The sequence below is a fragment of the Pseudophryne corroboree genome, chromosome 8, assembly GCF_028390025.1.
Source record: "Pseudophryne corroboree isolate aPseCor3 chromosome 8, aPseCor3.hap2, whole genome shotgun sequence".
Classification (NCBI taxonomy): domain Eukaryota; kingdom Metazoa; phylum Chordata; class Amphibia; order Anura; family Myobatrachidae; genus Pseudophryne; species Pseudophryne corroboree.
The window spans coordinates 288,299,889-288,322,846 of NC_086451.1; the positions used below are offsets into that span (position 1 = coordinate 288,299,889).

The 22,958-nt window shown below is 47.9% G+C and overlaps 1 protein-coding gene across 4 annotated transcripts in view; it reads right to left on the reverse strand.

The window, feature by feature from the left end:
* COL4A6 (collagen type IV alpha 6 chain) overlaps positions 1-22,958 on the reverse strand; it is a 445,180-nt gene that overhangs the window by 259,336 nt on the left and 162,886 nt on the right. The window lies entirely within an intron of this gene.

Sequence of the window (22,958 nt, forward strand, 5' to 3'; positions counted from 1 at the left end):
CAATCTCCCTCGACCTGGGGCTCCACGCAAGATCTCACCTCGTGGGGTATCAATGATCTTGAGAATGGTGAGGAGTCAGCCCAGAACTACACGGGGGGATCTGGTCAATGACCTCAAGAGAGCTGGGACCACAGTCACAAAGGTTACCATTAGTAACACACTACGTCGTCATGGATTGAAATCCTGCAGCGCCCGAAAGGTCCCCCTGCTTAAGCCAGCACATGTCCATGCACGTCTAAAGTTTGCCAGTGACCATCTGGATGATCCAGAGGAGGATTGGGAGAATGTAATGTGGTCAGATGAGAGCAAAATCAAACTTTTTGGTATAAACTCCACTCGTCGTGTTTGGAGGGATAAGAATGATGACTGGCATCCCAAGAAAATCATACCCACTGTGAAGCATGGGGGTGGAAACATCATGCTTTGGGGCTGCTTTTCTGCAAAGGGGACAGGACAACTGATCCGTATTAAGGAGAGGATGAATGGGGCCATGTATCGTGAGATTTTGGGCAAAAACCTCCTTCCCTCAGTAAGAGCATTGAATATGGAACGTGGATGGGTCTTCCAGCATGACAATGACCCCAAACACACCGCCCGGGCAACTAAGGAGTGGCTCCGTAAGAAGCATTTCAAGGTCCTGGAGTGACCTAGCCAGTCTCCAGACCTCAACCCAATAGAAAATCTGTGGAGGGAATTGAAAGTCTGTGTTGCCCGTCGACAGCCCCAAAACATGGCAGATCTAGAGAAGATCTGCATGGAAGAGTGGGCCAAAATACCTGCTACAGTGTGTGCAAACCTGGTCAAGAACTACAGGAAACGTTTGACCTCTGTAATTGCCAACGGAGGTTATATTACAAAGTATTGAGTTAAACTTTTTGATTGTCCAAATATTTATTTTCTGCAAGAATATACAAATAAATGGTTTAGAAATCACACAATGTGAGTTCCTAGGTTTTTTTTTTCCAGATTCTGTCTCTCACAGTTGAAGTGTACCTATGATGGAACTTACAGACCTCTCTCATCTGGCTGTCCAAATACTTTTTTGCCCCACTGTATATATATATATACAGATGGAGCCAGTGTTATCTTTGCTGGTTGAGGCGCAGGCGTGCACTCCCGGCGTGACACGGGATCCATCCGCCTAGTCATGCCGGGAGTGCACGAACTGCTTCCCATTCAGAGCGTCTCTGTTCGGGCGCGCGGACAGAGATGCTCTCCATTAAAGTGTATGGGGAGCATCTCTGTCCGGGTGCGCGCGCCCGTCCAGACAAAGACGCTCACAGTGACTAGATGCGCCCAGGCGGGCGCGCCTAGTCACACAGGGAGCCAATATAACGGAGGCTCCATCTGTATATGTGTGTGTACGGTTATTGGGGGTAATTTAGATGTGCATGGGATTGCTACGTCAGTATAAAAATAAGAATTTACTTACCGATAATTCTATTTCTCGTAGTCCGTAGTGGATGCTGGGAACTCCGTAAGGACCATGGGGAATAGCGGCTCCGCAGGAGACTGGGCACAAAAGTAAAGCTTTAGGACTACCTGGTGTGCACTGGCTCCTCCCCCTATGACCCTCCTCCAAGCCTCAGTTAGGATACTGTGCCCGGACGAGCGTACACAATAAGGAAGGATTTATGAATCCCGGGTAAGACTCATACCAGCCACACCAATCACACCGTACAACTTGTGATCTGAACCCAGTTAACAGCATGATAACAGAGGAGCCTCTGGATAGATGGCTCACAACAATAACCCGATTTAGTTAACAATAACTATGTACAAGTATTGCAGACAATCCGCACTTGGGATGGGCGCCCAGCATCCACTACGGACTACGAGAAATAGAATTATCGGTAAGTAAATTCTTATTTTCTCTGACGTCCTAGTGGATGCTGGGAACTCCGTAAGGACCATGGGGATTATACCAAAGCTCCCAAACGGGCGGGAGAGTGCGGATGACTCTGCAGCACCGAATGAGAGAACTCCAGGTCCTCCTCAGCCAGGGTATCAAATTTGTAGAATTTAGCAAACGTGTTTTCCCCTGACCAAGTAGCTGCTCGGCAAAGTTGTAAAGCCGAGACCCCTCGGGCAGCCGCCCAAGATGAGCCCACCTTCCTTGTGGAATGGGCTTTTACAGATTTTGGCTGTGGCAGGCCTGCCACAGAATGTGCAAGCTGAATTGTATTACAAATCCAACGAGCAATAGTCTGCTTAGAAGCAGGAGCACCCAGCTTGTTGGGTGCATACAGGATAAACAGCGAGTCAGATTTTCTGACTCCAGCCGTCCTGGAAACATATATTTTCAAGGCCCTGACTACGTCCAACAACTTGGAGTCCTCCAAGTCACTAGTAGCCGCAGGTACCACAATAGGTCGGTTCAGATGAAACACTGAAACCACCTTAGGGAGAAAATGAGGACGAGTCCTCAATTCCGCCCTGTCTGAATGGAAGATCAGATAAGGGCTTTTACAGGATAAAGCCCGCCAATTCTGACACGCGCCTGGCCGAGGCCAGGGCCAACAACATGACCACTTTCCATGTGAGATATTTTAACTCCACAGATTCAAGTGGTTCAAACCAATGTGACTTTAGGAACCCCAAAACTACATTGAGATCCCAAGGTGCCACTGGAGGCACAAAAGGAGGCTGTATATGCAGTACCCCTTTTACAAACGTCTGAACTTCAGGAACTGAAGCTAGTTCTTTCTGGAAGAAAATTGACAGGGCCGAAATTTGAACCTTAATGGACCCCAATTTTAGGCCCATAGACACTCCTGTTTACAGGAAATGCAGGAATCGACCTAGTTGAAATTCCTCCATCGGGGCCTTACTGGCCTCGCACCACGCAACATATTTTCGCCAAATGCGGTGATAATGCTTTGCGGTTACATCCTTCCTGGCTTGATCAGGGTAGGGATGACTTCATCCGGAATGCCTTTTTCCTTCCGGATCCGGCGTTCAACCGCCCTGCCGTCAAACGCAGCCGCGGTAAGTCTTGGAATAGACAGGGTCCTTGCTGGAGCAGTTCCCTTCTTAGAGGTAGAGGCCACGGGTCCTCCGTGAGCATCTCTTGAAGTTCCGGGTACCAAGTCCTTCTTGGCCAATCCGGAGCCACGAGTATAGTTCTTACTCCCCTCCGTCTTATAATTCTCAGTACTTTTGGTATGAGAGGAAGAGGAGGGAACACATACACTGACTGGTACACCCACGGTGTTACCAGAGCGTCCACAGCTATTGCCTGAGGGTCCCTTGACCTGGCGCAATACCTGTCCAATTTTTTGTTTAGGCGGAACGCCATCATGTCCACCTTTGGTTTTTCCCAACGGTTTACAATCATGTGGAAGACTTCTGGGTGAAGTCCCCACTTTCCTGGGTGGAGGTCGTGCCTGCTGAGGAAGTCTGCTTCCCAGTTGTCCACTCCCGGAATGAACACTGCTGACAATGCTATCACATGATTTTCCGCCCAGCGAAAAATCCTTGCAGCTTCTGCCATTGCCCTCCTGCTTCTTGTGCCGCCCTGTCTGTTTACGTGGGCGACTGCCGTGATGTTGTCCGACTGGATCAGCACCGGCTGACCTTGAAGCAGAGGTCTTGCTTGGCTTAGGGCATTGTAAATGGCCCTTAGCTCCAAAATATTTATGTGAAGTGATGTCTCCAGGCTTGACCACAAGCCCTGGAAATTTCTTCCCTGTGTGACTGCTCCCCAGCCTCGCAGGCTGGCATCCGTGGTCACCAGGACCCAGTCCTGAATGCCGAATCTGCGGCCCTCTAGAAGATGAGCACTCTGCAACCACCACAGGAGAGACACCCTTGTCTTTGGTGACAGGGTTATCCGCTGATGCATCTGAAGATGCGATCCGGACCATTTGTCCAGCAGGTCCCACTGGAAAGTTCTTGCGTGGAATCTGCCGAATGGAATTGCTTCGTAGGAAGCCACCATTTTTCCCAGGACCCTTGTGCACTGATGCACTGACACTTGGCCTGGTTTTAGGAGGTTTCTGACTAGTTCGGATAACTCCCTGGCTTTCTCCTCCGGGAGAAACACCTTTTTCTGGACTGTGTCCAGGATCATCCCTAGGAATAGAAGACGTGTCGTCAGGATCAGCTGCGATTTTGGAATATTGAGAATCCAACCGTGCTGCCGCAACACTACTTGAGATAGTGCTACCCCGACTACCAACTGTTCCCTGGATCTTGCCCTTATCAGGAGATCGTCCAAGTAAGGGATAACTAAAACTCCCTTCCTTCGAAGGAGTATCATCATTTCGGCCATTACTTTGGTAAAGACCCGGGGTGCCGTGGACAAACCAAACGGCAGCGTCTGAAACTGATAGTGACAGTTCTGTACCACAAACCTGAGGTACCCTTGGTGAGAAGGGTAAATTGGGACATGGAGATAAGCATCCTTGATGTCCAGAGACACCATATAATCCCCTTCTTCCAGGTTCGCAATCACCGCTCTGAGTGACTCCATCTTGAATTTGAACCTTTGTATGTAAGTGTTCAAGGATTTCAGATTTAAAATAAGTCTCACCGAGCCGTCCGGCTTCGGTACCACAAACAGCGTGGAATAATACCCCTTTCCCTGTTGTAGGAGGGGTACCTTGATTATCACCTGCTGGGAATACAGCTTGTGAATGGCTTCTGCTGCAGCCTTTTTCCTCTCCCTCTGCCACGGGGCAGAAATGAGGAGTCTTTTGCCCGCTTGCCCTTATGGGGCCTAAAGGACTGCGCCTGATAATACGGCGTCTTCTTATGTTGAGAGGCTACCTGGGGTAAAAATGTGGATTTCCCAGCCGTTGCCGTGGCCACCAGGTCTGTTAGACCTACCCCAAATAACTCCTCCCTTTTATAAGGCGATACTTCCATATGCCTTTTGGAATCAGCATCACCTGACCACTGTCTTGTCCATAACCCTCTTCTGGCAGAAATGGACAGCGCACTTACTCTTGATGCCAGTCGGCAAATATCCCTCTGTGCATCACGCATATATAGAAATGCATCTTTTAAATGCTCTATAGTCAGTAATATACTGTCCCTATCTAGGGTATCAATATTGTCAGTCAGGGAATCCGACCAAGCCACCCCAGCACTGCACATCCAGGCTGAGGCGATTGCTGGTCGCAGTATCACACCCGTGTGAGTGTATATACATTTTTAGGATATTTTCCTGCTTTCTGTCAGCAGGTTCCTTAAGGGCGGCCGTATCCGGGGACGGTAGTGCCACCTGTTTAGACAAGCGTGTGAGCGCTTTATCCACCCTAGGGGGTGTTTCCCAACGTGCCCTATCCTCTGGCGGGAAGGGGTATGATGCTAATAACTTTTTAGGAATTAACAGTTTTTATCGGGGGAAATCCACGCATCATCACACACTTTATTTAATTCCTCAGATGCAGGAAAAACTACAGGCAGTTTTTTCTCACCCAACATAATACCCTTTTTAGTGGTACTGGTATTATCAGAAATATGTAAAACATTTTCCATAGCCTCAATCATGTAACGTGTGGCCCTACTGGAAGTCACATTCGTCTCTTAATCGTCGACACTGGAGTCAGTATCCGTGTCGGCGTCTGTATCTGCCATCTGAGGTAACGGGCGTTTTAGAGCCCCTGATGGCTTTTGAGACACCTGGACAGGCACAGGCTGAGTAGCCGGCTGTCTCATGTCATCAATCTTTTGTAAAGAGCTGACACTGTCACGTAATTCCTTCCATAAGCTCAGCCACTCAGGTGTCGACTCCCTAGGGGGTGACATCTCCATTACAGGCAATTGCTCCGCCTCCACACCATTTTCCTCCTCATACATGTCGACACAATCGTACCGACACACAGCACACACACAGGGAATGCTCTGATAGAGGACAGGACCCCACTAGCCCTTTGGGGAGACAGAGGGAGAGTATGCCAGCACACACCAGAGCGCTATATATATACAGGGATAACCTTATAGAAGTGTTTTTCCCCTTATAGCTGCTGTTTTATTAATACTGCGCCTAATTAGTGCCCCCCTCTCTTTTTTAACCCCTTTCTGTAGTGTAGTAACTGCAGGGGAGAGCCAGGGAGCTTCCCTCCAACGGAGCTGTGAGAGAAAATGGCGCCAGTGTGCTGAGGAGATAGGCTCCGCCCCTTTTTCGCAGACTTTTCTCCCGCATTTTTATGGATTCTGGCAGTGGTTAAAATACATCCATATAGCCCTGGGGGTTATATGTGATGTATGTTTGCCAGCCAAGGTGTTTTTATTGCTGCTCAGGGCGCCCCCCCCCAGCGCCTTGCACCCTCAGTGACTGCAGTGTGAGGTGTGTATGAGGAGCAATGGCGCACAGCTGCAGTGCTGTGCGCTACCTTGGTGAAGACTGATGTCTTCTGCCGCCGATTTTCCGGACCTCTTCTTGCTTCTGGCTCTGTAAGGGTGCCGGCGGCGCGGCTCTGGGACCGGACTCCGAGGCTGGGCCTGTGTTCGGTCCCTCTGGAGCTAATGGTGTCCAGTAGCCAAGAAGCCCAAGCTGGCTGCAAGCAGGCAGGTTCGCTTCTTCTCCCCTTAGTCCCTCGATGCAGTGAGCCTGTTGCCAGCAGGTCTCACTGAAAATAAAAAACCTAAAACTAAACTTTCACTAAGAAGCTCAGGAGAGCCCCTAGTGTGCACCCTTCTCGGCCGGGCACAAAAATCTAACTGAGGCTTGGAGGAGGGTCATTGGGGGAGGAGCCAGTGCACACCAGGTAGTCCTAAAGCTTTACTTTTGTGCCCAGTCTCCTGCGGAGCCGCTATTCCCCATGGTCCTTACGGAGTTCCCAGCATCCACTAGGACGTCAGAGAAAGTAGCAATTATTTTTACTGGATTGCCAGTATTTTGCGCATGTGCAAGACCTGTCCTGCAATGATGGATGGGTCCTGCGATGACGGATGCATAGCGGCATGAGCCTATCAGTGATTGACAGTCTGATGTCATTTAGAGGCAGGGAGGGAGCGGTGATTGCCCCCTTTTCTCCAAACTCAGGCATGTCACTGCTGTTACAGGGGAAGGAAGAGGTCAGAATGTCAGTCAGAGGATGGACATTTCCTGGCCTCTAGGTTGCAGCTGTGGTGGACGGCTTGTGTGACCCCACCAGCAGCAACAGCAACTCCTACCGCAACTGAATGACCCCCATTATATGACAATTTTGCCCACTGAAGGAGTACAAGACTGACAATACTATAGGCGCCACCTTAGTGTCTGTATCAAGTGGCAGGGACCTCCAGACCTAGGAGCCTGTTAAAAGAGGGACTTATTGTTTATATAAATATAATAGATAGATAGATAGATAGATAGATAGATAGATAGATAGATAGATAGATAGATAGATAGATAGATAGATAGATAGATAGATAGATAGATAGATAATCAGAATTTATATTCCAGCTGATTTAAAGAGTTCAATTCAGCAAAGTTATTATTGGGACATATCTCATACCCTCCAACTGTACCCTTTTTGACAGGGTATGAGATCTCTGGATACAATCTTGACGCAAGGTTAAGGTCAATGTAAATGTTCTTTCCCCAGGATCATATATTACAAATGACCATGTTTACCTGCAATATGTAGTCCTGAGGAAAGGGCAATTAACGATGCCATAAGGGCTGATGTTACGAGGTGTGAAGGCATGGAACTAGCTGCCTTGAGTGGTACAGTTATCAGACAGATGACCAGGTGTATACAGGTTATAAGGTGCAAGTGGGGTATTCAAAATGCAGAGGATTCCAGCCAGGCAATCTATAATGTGTGAGTTGTTATTTATTCAAAGTATGTTCATTTCTGTAGTTCATTAAATTTAATGTAATCATACTTCACTACCGTGCGTCCCTCTTTTTTATATTCTTATGCAGATACTGTTGTTACATTGAGGAATGGAGAATGGAGGGATGCTGCGTGACAGATTATTCTACTAACATGCATATTGGATTAACTGCACATGGTAATATAACTTTTATGTGCTAATATATAATATGGGGAACACACACACACACACACACACACACACACACACACACACACACACACACACACACACACACACATCTCCCATAAATGTTATAATGTTGGCAGCTGTCATGACAGAGGCCACAGAGATAGCCAATGGAGGAGTAGGGGTGGCAGCAGCAATGACAGTTGAACTCACTGGGTCCAGCAGCAGAAATTAGATATTTCGGTAGATGCCCCAAACCACCCTGTTTTGGTGTAATGACTCCTCAGCACTAACATGTCATTTCCCACATGTATCACTGTGTAATATCAGTGGGAAGATGCTGCTGATGTGAAGCACGGTCATCACCAACTGCCGCCCGCATGCCACCTTTGAATTCTCCATGGCAGAAATCCCCAGTGCACAGCAATATCACTGACATTTCTTGAGTTGAAGCTGTTGCTGACGCATGAGAAAGAGCTTCCCAAGAGAGATCACGTTTGCTCACTAGAATTTGCTGCCAGCGATTCACCAGTGACCGGATCTCAGCGCACAATCACATCTCTGTTTTTTCTTTCCCTTTTTTTTCTTTTTTTCAATTTGTGAAGGTACTGTCATCAGCTACAATGAGCCAAAGGGAGTTAGCCAAGCTGCTTGGAAATGGAGGAATGAACCATAACATCAGTGACTGCAGACCATCCAATGGTGGACCACCATCAGGAAGAGGAACAGCTGGTCCATCATCAGGAAGAATGGCAAAATCATCAGGAACAGAAAGTGCTGGACCATCATCAGGAAGAGCTAGACCATCATTGGGAAGAGCTGGACCATTATCAGAAAGGAGGAAGAAATTAAACAAGTGCCACTGGAAATTGGGCAGCTGCAATGAGGGAAGCACTCCTGAGGCTGGAGAACATCCTGAGGCCCATTCTTCCCACCTACAGCAGACACTGTTGCAGAAGGAGAGGACGAAGAGTACTGTACCATCTGCATGTCTTACATTGAAGGTGGAATGGAAATGGCTATATCATCCTGCCACCATAATACCTTCCATGTCCCTTGTCTGACACAATGGCTAGAGATGACTAGATTGCTTAGAAATTAGCTGAACATTGCTCCGGTGCTAGATTGGCATGCATGCAGGCACAATCTAGGAGGTCGCTCATTTCATCGCTGAGTGAAGTGAGCGGCCCCCGTGTCTGTGCTCCCTAACGCTTAGCACATCGCGCTGTGCTGAGCGGTGGGAGAGATGTGTGCTGAACGGTCTGTGCTAGACCGCTCAGCACACATCTCTGGGGAAATCTCCCCGTCAGTACGGCCCTTTACTTTATTGGATGTTAACCATACTTGCCTACCTGACCCTCTCCATGAGGGAGAAAATGCTCTGTTCCTGGACTTACCTGGTAATGTATGATTGCCATCACCTGTGGTGAGCTAGTTAATTGATAAGAAAGGTGTTTCACCACAGGTGATGGCAATCATACATTACCAGGAAAGTCCAGGAACAGAGCATTTTCTCCCTCAATGGAGAGGGTCAGGTAAGCAAGTATGATGTTAACACCTCCATTACTGCAGGGCATAACAGATCCTTAGGTGATTAGCATATACATTTCCTCCAGTCATGTAGATCTGAATCACTTTCTGTATTTAGCTGTCAACACAACTGCAGGTGAGGAACAGATAAGACTAGAGATCACAAAAAGGGTAAAAGTCATAAGCACTGACACCTCCAGAAAAGTTCCCTAGGTAACTGTAAACTAGAGACCCAGATGTTTATATATCACTAGCTATGGTATTCCCCAGACCTCATAATTTATCACACTAGCTGCAGAGAATGCCAGGTGTTTTTCCACAAACAATGTAACATGCCACAAACTCAAAGGAGATTATAATTATAACAACACACACTCTTGTAATACAGATTGGAAGATATTGCAGACCTGTTGTCTTGGTCAGCTGAAGAAGTTTAATCAATCCCACATGTTTGTCATTATTCAAATAAAGCTTTCATTTTGAAGCTACAGTATGTAACCACAATACTGAAGGGGAGATTTATTAAAGGTTGAAGAGAGATAAAGCAGTATATTTACTAAGCAGTGGAGAGAAATAAAGTGAAAGATAGAGGGGGAAATGAAATTGCGGGCGAAAACAACCGCCTAGATGAATCAGCCCAATAACAGACATACTTTATGGCAGACCAAACTCGCACAAAGGTGCCTGCAGCCCCATAGGGTAGCAAGTACTTTTGTGCTAAATAGGGATTCAGCCGGGCAGCCGAGGGCTGCAAGATGTGGTGCTGTTGCTGGCGTTTAAATGCCTTGGAAAAGGCATTTTGCATCATTCAGCTGCAATTGAATTTCTCCCAAATCAGCCAATCAGCTCCTAACTGCCATGTTACAGGCTGTGTTTGAAAAATGACAGTTAGGAGCTGATTGATTGGTAGTTATCTCTCTCAAAGGCTTAAGCTGGCCATACACCTCAAGATTTATTGTCGAATCTGGCTGGTTGGAATGAAAATCTGGTGATGTATGGGAGCAAACGACAACTGACCATTTGCTCCCAAACACTGGAAACCAGACAAGAATGGTTAATCAGACAAATTTAGTCAAATCCATTTGATTTAACCGATTTGTCTGAATGACCTTTTTTGTCAGTTTTACAGCATTTTGAAGCAAATGGTCAGTTGTTGTTTACTCCCATACATCACCAGATTTTTATTCCAACCAGCCAGATCTGACAATAAATCTTTAGGTGTATGGCCAGCTTTAGTAAATACACCCCAAATTACCAACCATCAGCTCCCAACTGTAAATTTCCAAACACAGCCTGTAAAATGACAGTAAAATCTGAATGGTTAGTGTGCTTTAATCTCTTTGCAAACTTTGATATATCTCCACCTATAATACCCCTTTCAGACCGCCAGCTTTGAACACGGGATATTGGCACATGAGAGCGCATAACCCGTGTTCCTGTGCGATCTGAAAGGTGACAGGGGAAATATACTGGGTCGAGCGACCCGATTTTTCAACCCTGGAAGCAAGCAGGGTTGAACTTGTGTTCAACCCGGCTCGCTGTGTGGTGTGAAGGGGAGCCGAGGCGATGCAACCCATTTCCCGTTCACACTGTGTGGACGGGTGGTGCTTGGAGATCATGTGAGATCGGGCGCCTGAGGTGGATCACACCCTGGGAGTTCCCATGTCAGGCTCCCGGGTGCATCCCTTCTCAGGTGGTCTGAAAGGGGTATAAGTGATATAGCTTAGGTGGTCATTCCGAGTTGATCGCTCGATAGCTGTATTTAGCAGCCGTGCAAACGCTATGCCGCCGCCCACTGGGAGTGTATTTTAGCTTAGCAGAAGTGCGAACGAATGGTTCGCAGAGCAGCTACAAAGTTTTTTTGTGCATTTTTAGAGTAGCTCAAAATCTACTCAGCGCTTGCGATCACTTCAGACTGTTCAGTTTCTGTTTTGACGTCACAAATACGCCCTACGTTCACCCAGCCCCGCCTGCGTTTTTCCTGGCACGCCTGCGTTTTTTTTCAACACTCCCTGAAAATGGTCAGTTGACACCCAGAAACGCCCACTTCATGTCAATCACTCTGCGGCCAGCAGTGCGACTGAAAAACTTCGCTAGACCCTGTGTGAAACTACATCGTTCGTTGTAATAGTACGTCACGCGTGCGCATTGCGCCGCATACACATGCGCAGAAGTGCAGATTTTGAACGAATGCAGCTAGCGATCAACTCGGGATGACCACCTTAGTTGGTAAGCTGCACATACTGTAGTGCTAGAGGGAGAAGGCTCTGAAACATTACTTGAAATCATGCTTTGTAGATCATGTGTTGCTTCAAACTCCATGCTTCTTTCAATAATGAGTGTTAATATCAGTAATTCTTTGTACTATTTTTTTATTAATATGTAAGTGATGTTGCCCTTACATGGGTGGTCATTCCGAGTTGGTCGCTCGTTGCAGATTTTCGCAACCGAGCAATTAAGGCAAAAATGCACATGCGCATGGTACGCAGTGCGCATGCGCTAAGTAATTTAGCACAAAACTTAGTCGATTTACTCACGTCCAAACGAAGAATTTTCATTGTTGAAGTGATCGGAGTGTAATTGACAGGAAGTGGGTGTTTCTGGGCGGAAACTGACCGTATTCTGGGAGGATAAAACGCAGGAGTGTCTGGAGAAACGGGGGAGTGGCTGGCCGAACCAGGGTGTGTTTGTGACGTCAAACCAGGAACGAAACGGGCTGAGCTGATCGCAGTGTAGGAGTAACTCTCGAGCTACTCAGAAACTGCTAAAAATTATTTATTTGCAATTCTGCTACTCTTTCGTTCGCAATTCTGCTTAGCGAAGATACACTCCCAGAGGGTGGCGGCCTAGCGTGTGCAATGATGCTAAAAGCAGCTAGGGAGCGAACAACTCGGAATGAGGGCCATGGTCTATTACTTTACATTGGCAAATCATAAAACATATGGTAAAATCCCTATAGGGAGGGGAAAGGGAAGAGAAAAAAGTTATAATTTGGTGCACACAACCCAAGATAAACATTTATTTAAAAAGTATAATCGTTATTATGAATTTATTAAAACCCCTTGATTGCTATCAAATGATGGCTTAAATGCCTGCGAGTAATACACATATATCTGTAAATAAAGTATTTTATGATATATCGAACTAAATTTGTCCTTTGTGTAATATAGAGCGAAGTATTAAAATAAAGAGAGAATATGAATAGGAATGAAATCAAGAAGGTGAATAATAGTGATGTGTACCGGAAATTTTTTTGGTTTTGTGTCTTGGTTTTGGATTTGGTTCCGCGGCCGTGTTTTGGATTCGGACGCGTTTTGGCAAAACCTCCCTGAAAATTTTTTGTCGGATTCGGGTGTGTTTTGGATTCGGGTGTTTTTTTACAAAAAAACCCTCAAAAACAGCTTAAATCATAGAATGTGGGGGTCATTTTGATCCCATAGTATTATTAACCTCAATAACCATAATTTACACTCATTTCCAGTCTATTCTGAACACCTCACAACTCACAATATTATTTTTAGTCCTAAAATTTGTACCGAGGTCGCTGGATGACTAAGCTAAGCGACCCAAGTGGCCGACACAAACACCTGGCCCATCTAGGAGTGGCACTGCAGTGTCAGACAGGATGGCAGATTAAAAAAATAGTCCCCAAACAGCACATGATGCAAAGAAAAAAAGAGGCGCAATGAGGTAGCTGTGTGACTAAGCTAAGCGACCCAAGTGGCCGACACAAACACCTGGCCCATCTAGGAGTGGCACTGCAGTGTCATACAGGATGGCACTTCAAAAAAATTGTCCCCAAACAGCACATGATGCAAAGAAAAAAAGAGGCGCAATGAGGTAGCTGTGTGACTAAGCTAAGCGACCCAAGTGGCCGAAACAAACATCTGGCCCATCTAGGAGTGGCACTGCAGTGTCAGACAGGATGGCAGATTAAAAAAATTGTCCCCAAACAGCACATGATGCAAAGAAAAAAAGAGGCGCAATGAGGTAGCTGTGTGACTAAGCTAAGCGACCCAAGTGGCCGACGCAAACACCTGGCCCATCTAGGAGTGGCACTGCAGTGTCAGACAGGATGGCACTTTAAAAAATAGTCCCCAAACAGCACATGATGCAAAGAAAAATGAAAGAAAAAAGAGGTGCAAGATGGAATTGTCCTTGGGCCCTCCCACCCACTCTTATGTTGTATAAACAGGACATGCACACTTTAACAAACCCATCATTTCAGCGACAGGGTCTGCCACACAACTGTGACTGAAATGACTGGTTGGTTTGGGCCCCCACCAAATAAGAAGCAATCAATCTCTCCTTGCACAAACTGGCTCTACAGAGGCAAGATGTCCACCTCCTCCTCATCGTCCGATTCCTCACCCCTTTCACTGTGTACATCCCCCTCCTCACAGATTATTAATTCGTCCCCACTGGAATCCACCATCTCAGGTCCCTGTGTACTTTCTGGAGGCAATTGCTGCTGGTGAATGTCTCCACGGAGGAATTGATTATAATTCATTTTGATGAACACCATCTTCTCCACATTTTCTGGAAGTAACCTCGTACGCCGATTGCTGACAAGGTGAGCGACTGCACTAAACACTCTTTTGGAGTACACACTGGAGGGGGGGCAACTTAGGTAAAATAAAGCCAAGGCAAGGGCCTCCAAATTGCCTCTTTTTCCTGCCAGTATACGTACAGACTGTCTGACGTGCCTACTTGGATGCGGTCACTCATATAATCCTCCACCATTCTTTCAATGGTGACAGAATCATATGCAGTGACAGTAGACGACATGTCAGTAATCGTTGGCAGGTCCTTCAGTCCGGACCAGATGTCAGCACTCGCTCCAGACTGCCCTGCATCACCGCCAGCGGGTGGGCTCGGAATTCTTAGCCTTTTCCTCGCAGACCCAGTTGCGGGAGAATGTGAAGGAGGAGCTGGTGACGGGTCACGTTCCGCTTGACTTGACAATTTTCTCACCAGCAGGTCTTTGAACCTCTGCAGACTTGTGCCTGCCGGAAAGAGAGATACAACGTAGGTTTTAAATCTAGGATCGAGCACGGTGGGCAAAATGTAGTGCTCTGATTTCAACAGATTGACCACCCGTGAATCCTGGTTAAGCGAATTAAGGACACCATCCACAAGTCCCACATGCCTAGCGGAATCGCTCTGTTTTAGCTCCTCCTTCAATCTCTCCAGCTTCTTCTGCAAAAGCATGATGAGGGGAATGACCTGACTCAGGCTGGCAGTGTCTGAACTGACTTCACGTGTGGCAAGTTCAAAGGGTTGCAGAACCTTGCACAACGTTGAAATCATTCTCCACTGCGCTTGAGTCAGGTGCATTCCCCCTCCTTTGCCTATATCGTAGCTAGCTGTATAGGCTTTTGCTGCTCCTCCATCCTCTGAAGCATATAGAGGGTTGAATTCCACCTCGTTACCACCTCTTGCTTCAGATGATGATAGGGCAGGTTCAGGAGTGTTTGCTGCTGCTCCAGTCTTCGGCACGCGGTGGCTGAATGCCGAAAGTGGCCCGCAATTCTTCGGGCCACCGACAGCATCTCTTGCACGCCCCTGTCGTTTTTTAAATAATTCTGCACCACCAAATTCAATGTATGTGCAAAACATGGGACGTGCTGGAATTTGCCCACATGTAATGCACGCACAATATTGGTGGCGTTGTCCGATGTCACAAATCCCCAGGAGAGTCCAATTGGGGTAAGCCATTCTGCGATGATGTTCCTCAGTTTCCGTAAGAGGTTGTCAGCTGTGTGCCTCTTCTGGAAAGCGGTGATACAAAGCGTAGCCTGCCTAGGAACGAGTTGGCGTTTGCGAGATGCTGCTACTGGTCCCGCCGCTGCTGTTCTTGCTGCGGGAGGCAATACATCTACCCAGTGGGCTGTCACAGTCATATAGTCCTGAGTCTGCCCTGCTCCACTTGTCCACATGTCCGTGGTTAAGTGGACATTGGGTACAACTGCATTTTTTAGGACACTGGTGACTCTTTTTCTGACGTCTGTGTACATTTTCGGTATCGCTGCCTAGAGAAATGGAACCTAGATGGTATTTGGTACCGGGGACACAGTACCTCAATCAATTCTCTAGTTCCCTGTGAATTAACGGTGGATACCGGAAACACGTTTCTCACCACCCAGGCTGCCAAGGCCTGAGTTATCCGCTTTGCAACAGGATGACAGCTGTGATATTTCATCTTCCTCGCAAAGGACTGCTGGACAGTCAATTGCTTACTGGAAGTAGTACAAGTGGTCTTCCGACTTCCCCTCTGGGATGACGATCGACTCCCAGCAGCAACAACAGTAGCGCCAGCAGCAGTAGGCGTTACACTCAAGGATGCATCGGAGGAATCCCAGGCAGGAGAGGACTCGTCAAACTTGACAGTGACATGGCCTGCAGGACTATTGGCTTTCCTGTCTAAGGAGGAAATTGACACTGAGGGAGTTGGTGGTGTGGTTTGCAGGAGCTTGGTTACAAGAGGAAGGGATTTAGTTGGCAGTGGACTGCTTCCGCTGTCACCCAAAGTTTTTGAACTTGTCAATGACTTCTGATGAATGCGCTCCAGGTGACGTATAAAGGAGGATGTTCCTAGGTGGTTAACGTCCTTACCCCTACTTATTACAGCTTGACAAAGGCAACACACGGCTTGACACCAGTTGTCCGCATTTCTGTTTAAATAATTCCACACCGAAGAGGTGATTTTTTTGTATTTTGACCAGGCATGTCAAAGGCCATATTCGTCCCACGGACAACAGGTGTCTCCCCGGGTGCCTGACTTAAACAAACCACCTCACCATCATAATCCTCCTTGTCAATTTCATCCCCAGCGCCAGCAACACCCATATCCTCATCCTGGTGTACTTCAACAGTGACATCTTCAATTTGACTATCAGGAACTGGACTGCGGATGCTCCTTCGAGCACTTGCAGGGGGCGTGCAAATGGTGGAAGGCGCCACCTCTTCCCGTCTAGTGTTGGGAAGGTCAGGCATCGCAACCGACACAATTGGACTCTCCTTGGGGATTTGTGATTTAGAAGAACGCACAGTTCTTTGCTGTGCTTTTGCCATCTTAACTCTTTTAAGTTTTCTAGCAGGAGGATGAGTGCTTCCATCCTCATGTGAAGCTGAACCACTAGCCATGAACATAGGCCAGGCCCTCAGCCGTTCCTTGCCACTCCGTGTCGTAAATGGCACATTGGCAAGTTTACGCTTCTCCTCAGACGATTTTGATTTTTGGGTCATTTTACTGAGCTTTATTTTTTGGGATTTTACATGCTCTCTACTATGACATTGAGCATCGGCCTTGGCAGATGACGTTGATGGCATTTCATCGTCTCGGCCATGACTAGTGGCAGCAGCTTCAGCACGAGGTGGAAGTGGATCTTGATCTTTCCCTATTTTACCCTCCACATTTTTGTTCTCCATTTTGTAATGTGTGGAATTATATGCCAGTAATATATCAATAGCAATGGCCTACTACTATATATACTGCGCACAACTGAAATGCACCACAGGTATGGATGGATAGTATACTTGACGACACAGAGGTAGGTAGAGCAGTGGCCTACTGTACCGTACTGCTATATATTATATACTGGTGGTCAGCAAAATTATGCACTGTCCTCCTACTATATATATACTGTGCAAAACTTAAATGCACCACAGGTATGGATGGATAGTATACTTGATGACACAGAGGTAGGTAGAGCAGTGGACTACTGTACCGTACTGCTATATATTATATACTGGTGGTCAGCAAAAAAATGCACTGTCCTCCTACTATATATATACTGTGCAAAACTTTAATGCACCACAGGTATGGATGGGATAGTATACTTGACGACACAGAGGTAGGTAGAGCAGTGGCCTACTGTACCGTACTGCTATATATTATATACTGGTGGTCAGCAAAATTATGCACTGTCCTCCTACTATATATATACTGTGCAAAACTTAAATGCACCACAGGTATGGATGGATAGTATACTTGACGACACAGAGGTAGGTAGAGCAGTGGCCTACTGTACCGTACTGCTATATATTATATACTGGTGGTCAGCAAAATTATGCACTGTCCTCCTACTATATATATACTGTGCAAAACTTAAATGCACCACAGGTATTGATGGGATAGTATACTTGACGACACAGAGGTAGGTAGAGCAGTGGCCTACTGTACCGTACTGCTATATATTATATACTGGTGGTCAGCAAAATTATGCACTGTCCTCCTACTATATATATATATACTGTGCAAAACTTAAATGCACCACAGGTATGGATGGATAGTATACTTGACGACACAGAGGTAGGTAGAGCAGTGGACTACTGTACCGTACTGCTATATATTATATACTGGTGGTCAGCAAAATTATGCACTGTCCTCCTACTATATATATATACTGTGCAAAACTTAAATGCACCACAGGTATGGATGGGATAGTATACTTGACGACACAGAGGTAGGTAGAACAGTGGCCTACTGTACCGTACTGCTATATATTATATACTGGTGGTCAGCAAAATTATGCACTGTCCTCCTACTATATATATACTGTGAAAAACTTAAATGCACCACAGGTATGGATGGGATAGTATCGGGGGCGGGTCCAGAACAAAATGACAGGGGGGGCACCATGATAGGGGAAGGGGGGGGGTAGGGGAAGGAACTTTTGCGCACGTTCCTGGGAAGGTGGGTGTGGTCTCATAACAAGGGTTGTGGTGTCACAGTGCCATACCAACGAGCCACAACTTCATTTTTATCACGCTGTGGGCATGGAGTACAGGTCTGGTGTCTGGTGAGTGACAGGGTGAGTATACAAGGACAGGTCTGGTAGGGGACAGGATGAGTGTGCGGGGATAAGGTGAGTGTGCGGGGACAGGTCTGGTAGGGGATGGAGTGAGTGTGCGGGGACAGGTCTGGTAGGGGACGGAGTGACTGTGTGGGGACAGGTCTGGTAGGGGACAGGGTGAGTGTGTGGGGACAGGTCTGGTAGGGGACGGGGTGAGTGTGCGGGGACAGGTCTGGTAGGGGATGGAGTGAGTGTGCCGGCACAGGTCTGGTAGGGGACGGAGTGACTGTGTGGGGACAGGTCTGGTAGGGGACGGGGTGAGTGTGTGGGAACAGGTCTGGTAGGGGACGGGGTGAGTGTGTGGGGACAGGTCTGGTAGGGGACGCAGTGAGTGTGCGGGGATAGGTCTGGTGGGTGACAGGGTGAGTATACAAGGACAGGTCTGGTAGGGGACAGGGTGAGTGTGCGGGGATAGGGTGAGTGTGCGGGGACAGGCATGGTATGAGAAAGGGTGTGTGTGCAGGGACAGGTCTGGTAGGGGACAGGGTGAGTGTGTGGGGACAGGTATGGTAGGGGACAGGGTGAGAGTGCGGGGACTGGTCTGGTAGGGGACGGGGTGAGTGTGCGGGGACAGGTCTGGTAGGGGACAGGGTGAGAGTGCGGGGACTGGTCTGGTAGGGGACAGGGTGAGAGTGCGGGGACTGGTCTGGTAGGGGACGGGGTGAGTGTGCGGGGACAGGTCTGGTAGGGGACAGGGTGAGAGTGCGGGAACTGGTCTGGTAGGGGACGGGGTGAGTGTGCGGGGACAGGTCTGGTAGGGGACAGGTTGAGTGTGCGGGGACAGGTCTGGTAGGGGACAGCGTGAGTGTGCAGGGACAGGTCTGGTAGGGGATGGAGTGCGTATATAGGGGGTATCACCTCATACAGGGCACACAGTATATAGGAATAGTATGGACAGGTATACAGGGGGAGTCACCTCAGTACACATGACACAGTTTATAGGATATAGGGGGTATGGCACATATGGGCAATGACACTATAGTAGGTATATAAGGGAGGGTCTTACCCTGGCATAGGTGTCGGTCATATCATCCTCATGGTCGTCATGACCATGACCCGTTGCGGTGGACACGGACGTCTTGGAGGCCAGAGCGGAGCTGGTGTGGAGATTCTGCACGCGGGGAGAGCGCAGGAACTGGGCGGCCCCGGAGAGCCGCAGCGCCCGCACACACAAGGGGATCGCCATGATCAGGCTGCCCTGACTGACAGCGACCGTAGCAGGTACAGGCAGCTGTGGGACCCAGCCACAGTAGTCCGGGCTGAGGAGAAGTAGAAGCAGTGCCCCCAAATCACGGCCGCCTCCACGCTCAGGGGCAGATTGGGATGGAAAACCAGCCCGGGAAATTGAGGAAAGCAGCCCTAATGGGGCGGGGCCTTTTAAGGGGTGGGGGGGTCTGTCAAAGGGGGCGGAGTCTTCAAAGGCGGGCCCTGATTCTGAGTTAAATGCAGTTGCAGCCAAAAATAAAATAAAATTGACTCCCACAGAAAAAAACAAACACATTGCCCCACCACAGGAAAAACACACACACACACACACACACACACACACACACACACACACACACACACACACACACACCATTGGCCCTACAGAAAAAAAAACCCGAACTGAACAACGCAGAAAAAATAAAATAAAAAAACACACTGGCTTTCACAAGAAAACAAAACAAATTGACCACCGACATCAAAAATAATGAATGCACTGACCCCCATAGGATATAAAAAAAACACAATGGCCCCCAAATAAAAAAAAAACATATTTGCACCCACATAAAACAAAACATATTGGCACCCACAGAAAAAAAAAAAAATAAGAATTTACTTACCGATAATTCTATTTCTCATAGTCCGTAGTGGATGCTGGGGACTCCGTAAGGACCATGGGGAATAGCGGTGCCGCAGGAGACTGGGCACAAAAGTAAAAGCTTTAGGACTACCTGGTGTGCACTGGCTCCTCCCCCTATGACCCTCCTCCAAGCCTCAGTTAGGATACTGTGCCCGGACGAGCGTACACAATAAGGAAGGATATTGAATCCCGGGTAAGATTCATACCAGCCACACCAATCACACCGTACAACCTGTGATCTGAACCCAGTTAACAGCATGATAACAGAGGAGCCTCTGAAAAGATGGCTCACAACAATAATAACCCGATTTTTGTAACAATAACTATGTACAAGTATTGCAGACAATCCGCACTTGGGATGGGCGCCCAGCATCCACTACGGACTATGAGAAATAGAATTATCGGTAAGTAAATTCTTATTTTCTCTAACGTCTTAAGTGGATGCTGGGGACTCCGTAAGGACCATGGGGATTATACTAAAGCTCCCAAACGGGCGGGAGAGTGCGGATGACTCTGCAGCACCGAATGAGAGAACTCCAGGTCCTCCTCAGCCAGGGTATCAAATTTGTAGAATTTAGCAAACGTGTTTGCCCCTGACCAAGTAGCTGCTCGGCAAAGTTGTAAAGCCGAGACCCCTCGGGCAGCCGCCCAAGATGAGCCCACCTTCCTTGTGGAATGGGCATTTACAGATTTTGGCTGTGGCAGGCCTGCCACAGAATGTGCAAGCTGAATTGTACTACAAATCCAGCGAGCAATAGTCTGCTTAGAAGCAGGAGCACCCAGCTTGTTGGGTGCATACAGGATAAATAGCGAGTCAGATTTTCTGACTCCAGCCGTCCTGGAAACATATATTTTCAGGGCCCTGACTACGTCCAGCAACTTGGAGTCCTCCAAGTCCCTAGTAGCCGCAGGCACCACAATAGGCTGGTTCAAGTGAAATGCTGAAACCACCTTAGGGAGAAATTGAGGACGAGTCCTCAATTCTGCCCTGTCCGTATGAAAAATTAGGTAAGGGCTTTTATAGGATAAAGCCGCCAATTCTGAGACACGCCTGGCTGAAGCCAGGGCTAACAGCATTACCACCTTCCATGTGAGATATTTTAAGTCCACAGTGGAAAGTGGTTCAAACCAATGTGATTTTAGGAATCCCAAAACTACATTTAGATCCCAAGGTGCCACTGGAGGCACAAAAGGAGGTTGTATATGCAGTACCCCCTTGACAAACGTCTGTACTTCAGGAACTGAAGCCAGTTCTTTTTGGAAGAAAATCGACAGGGCCGAAATCTGAACCTTAATGGACCCTAATTTTAGGCCCATAGACAGTCCTGTTTGTAGGAAATGCAGGAAACGACCCAGTTGAAATTCCTCTGTAGGGGCCTTCCTGGCCTCGCACCATGCAACATATTTACGCCAAATACGGTGATAATGTTGTACGGTTACATCCTTCCTGGCTTTGATCAGGGTAGGGATGACTTCATCCGGAATGCCTTTTTCCTTCAGGATCCGGCGTTCAACCGCCATGCCGTCAAACGCAGCCGCGGTAAGTCTTGGAAGAGACAGGGTCCCTGCTGGAGCAGGTCCTTTCTTAGAGGTAGAGGCCACGGGTCCTCTGTGAGCATCTCTTGAAGTTCCGGGTACCAAGTCCTTCTTGGCCAATCCGGAGCCACGAGTATAGTCCTTACTCCTCTCCTTCTTATGATCCTCAGTACCTTGGGTATGAGAGGCAGAGGAGGGAACACATACACTGACTGGTACACCCATGGTGTTACCAGAGCGTCCACAGCTATTGCCTGAGGGTCCCTTGACCTGGCGCAATATCTGTCTAGTTTTTTGTTGAGGCGGGACGCCATCATGTCCACCTTTGGTTTTTCCCAACGGTTCACAATCATGTGGAAGACTTCTGGGTGAAGTCCCCACTCCCCCGGGTGGATCTGCTGAGGAAGTCTGCTTCCCAGTTGTCCACACCCGGAATGAACACTGCTGACAGTGCTATCACATGATTTTCTGCCCAGCGAAGAATCCTTGCAACTTCTGTCATTGCCCTCCTGCTTCTTATGCCGCCCTGTCTGTTTACGTGGGCGACTGCCGTGATGTTGTCCGACTGGATCAGCACCGGCTGACCTTGAAGCAGAGGTCTTGCTAGGCTCAGAGCATTGTAGATGGCTCTTAGCTCCAGGATATTTATGTGAAGTGATGTCTCCAGGCTTGACCACAAGCCCTGGAAATTTCTTCCCTGTGTGACTGCTCCCCAGCCTCTCAGGCTGGCATCCGTGGTCACCAGGACCCAGTCCTGAATGCCGAATCTGCGGCCCTCTAGAAGATGAGCACTCTGCAACCACCACAGGAGAGACACCCTTGTCCTTGGAGACAGGGTTATCCGCTGATGCATCTGAAGATGCGATCCGGACCATTTGTCCAGCAGATCCCACTGAAAAGTTCTTGCGTGGAATCTGCCGAATGGAATCGCTTCGTAAGAAGCCACCATTTTTCCCAGGACCCTTGTGCATTGATGCACTGACACTTGGCCTGGTTTTAGGAGGTTCCTGACTAGCTCGGATAACTCCCTGGCTTTCTCCTCCGGGAGAAACACCTTTTTCTGGACTGTGTCCAGAATCATCCCTAGGAACAGCAGACGTGTCGTCGGAATCAGCTGCGATTTTGGAATATTTAGAATCCACCCGTGCTGTCGTAGCACTACTTGAGATAGTGCTACTCCGACCTCTAACTGTTCCCTGGACCTTGCCCTTATCAGGAGATCGTCCAAGTAAGGGATAATTAAGACG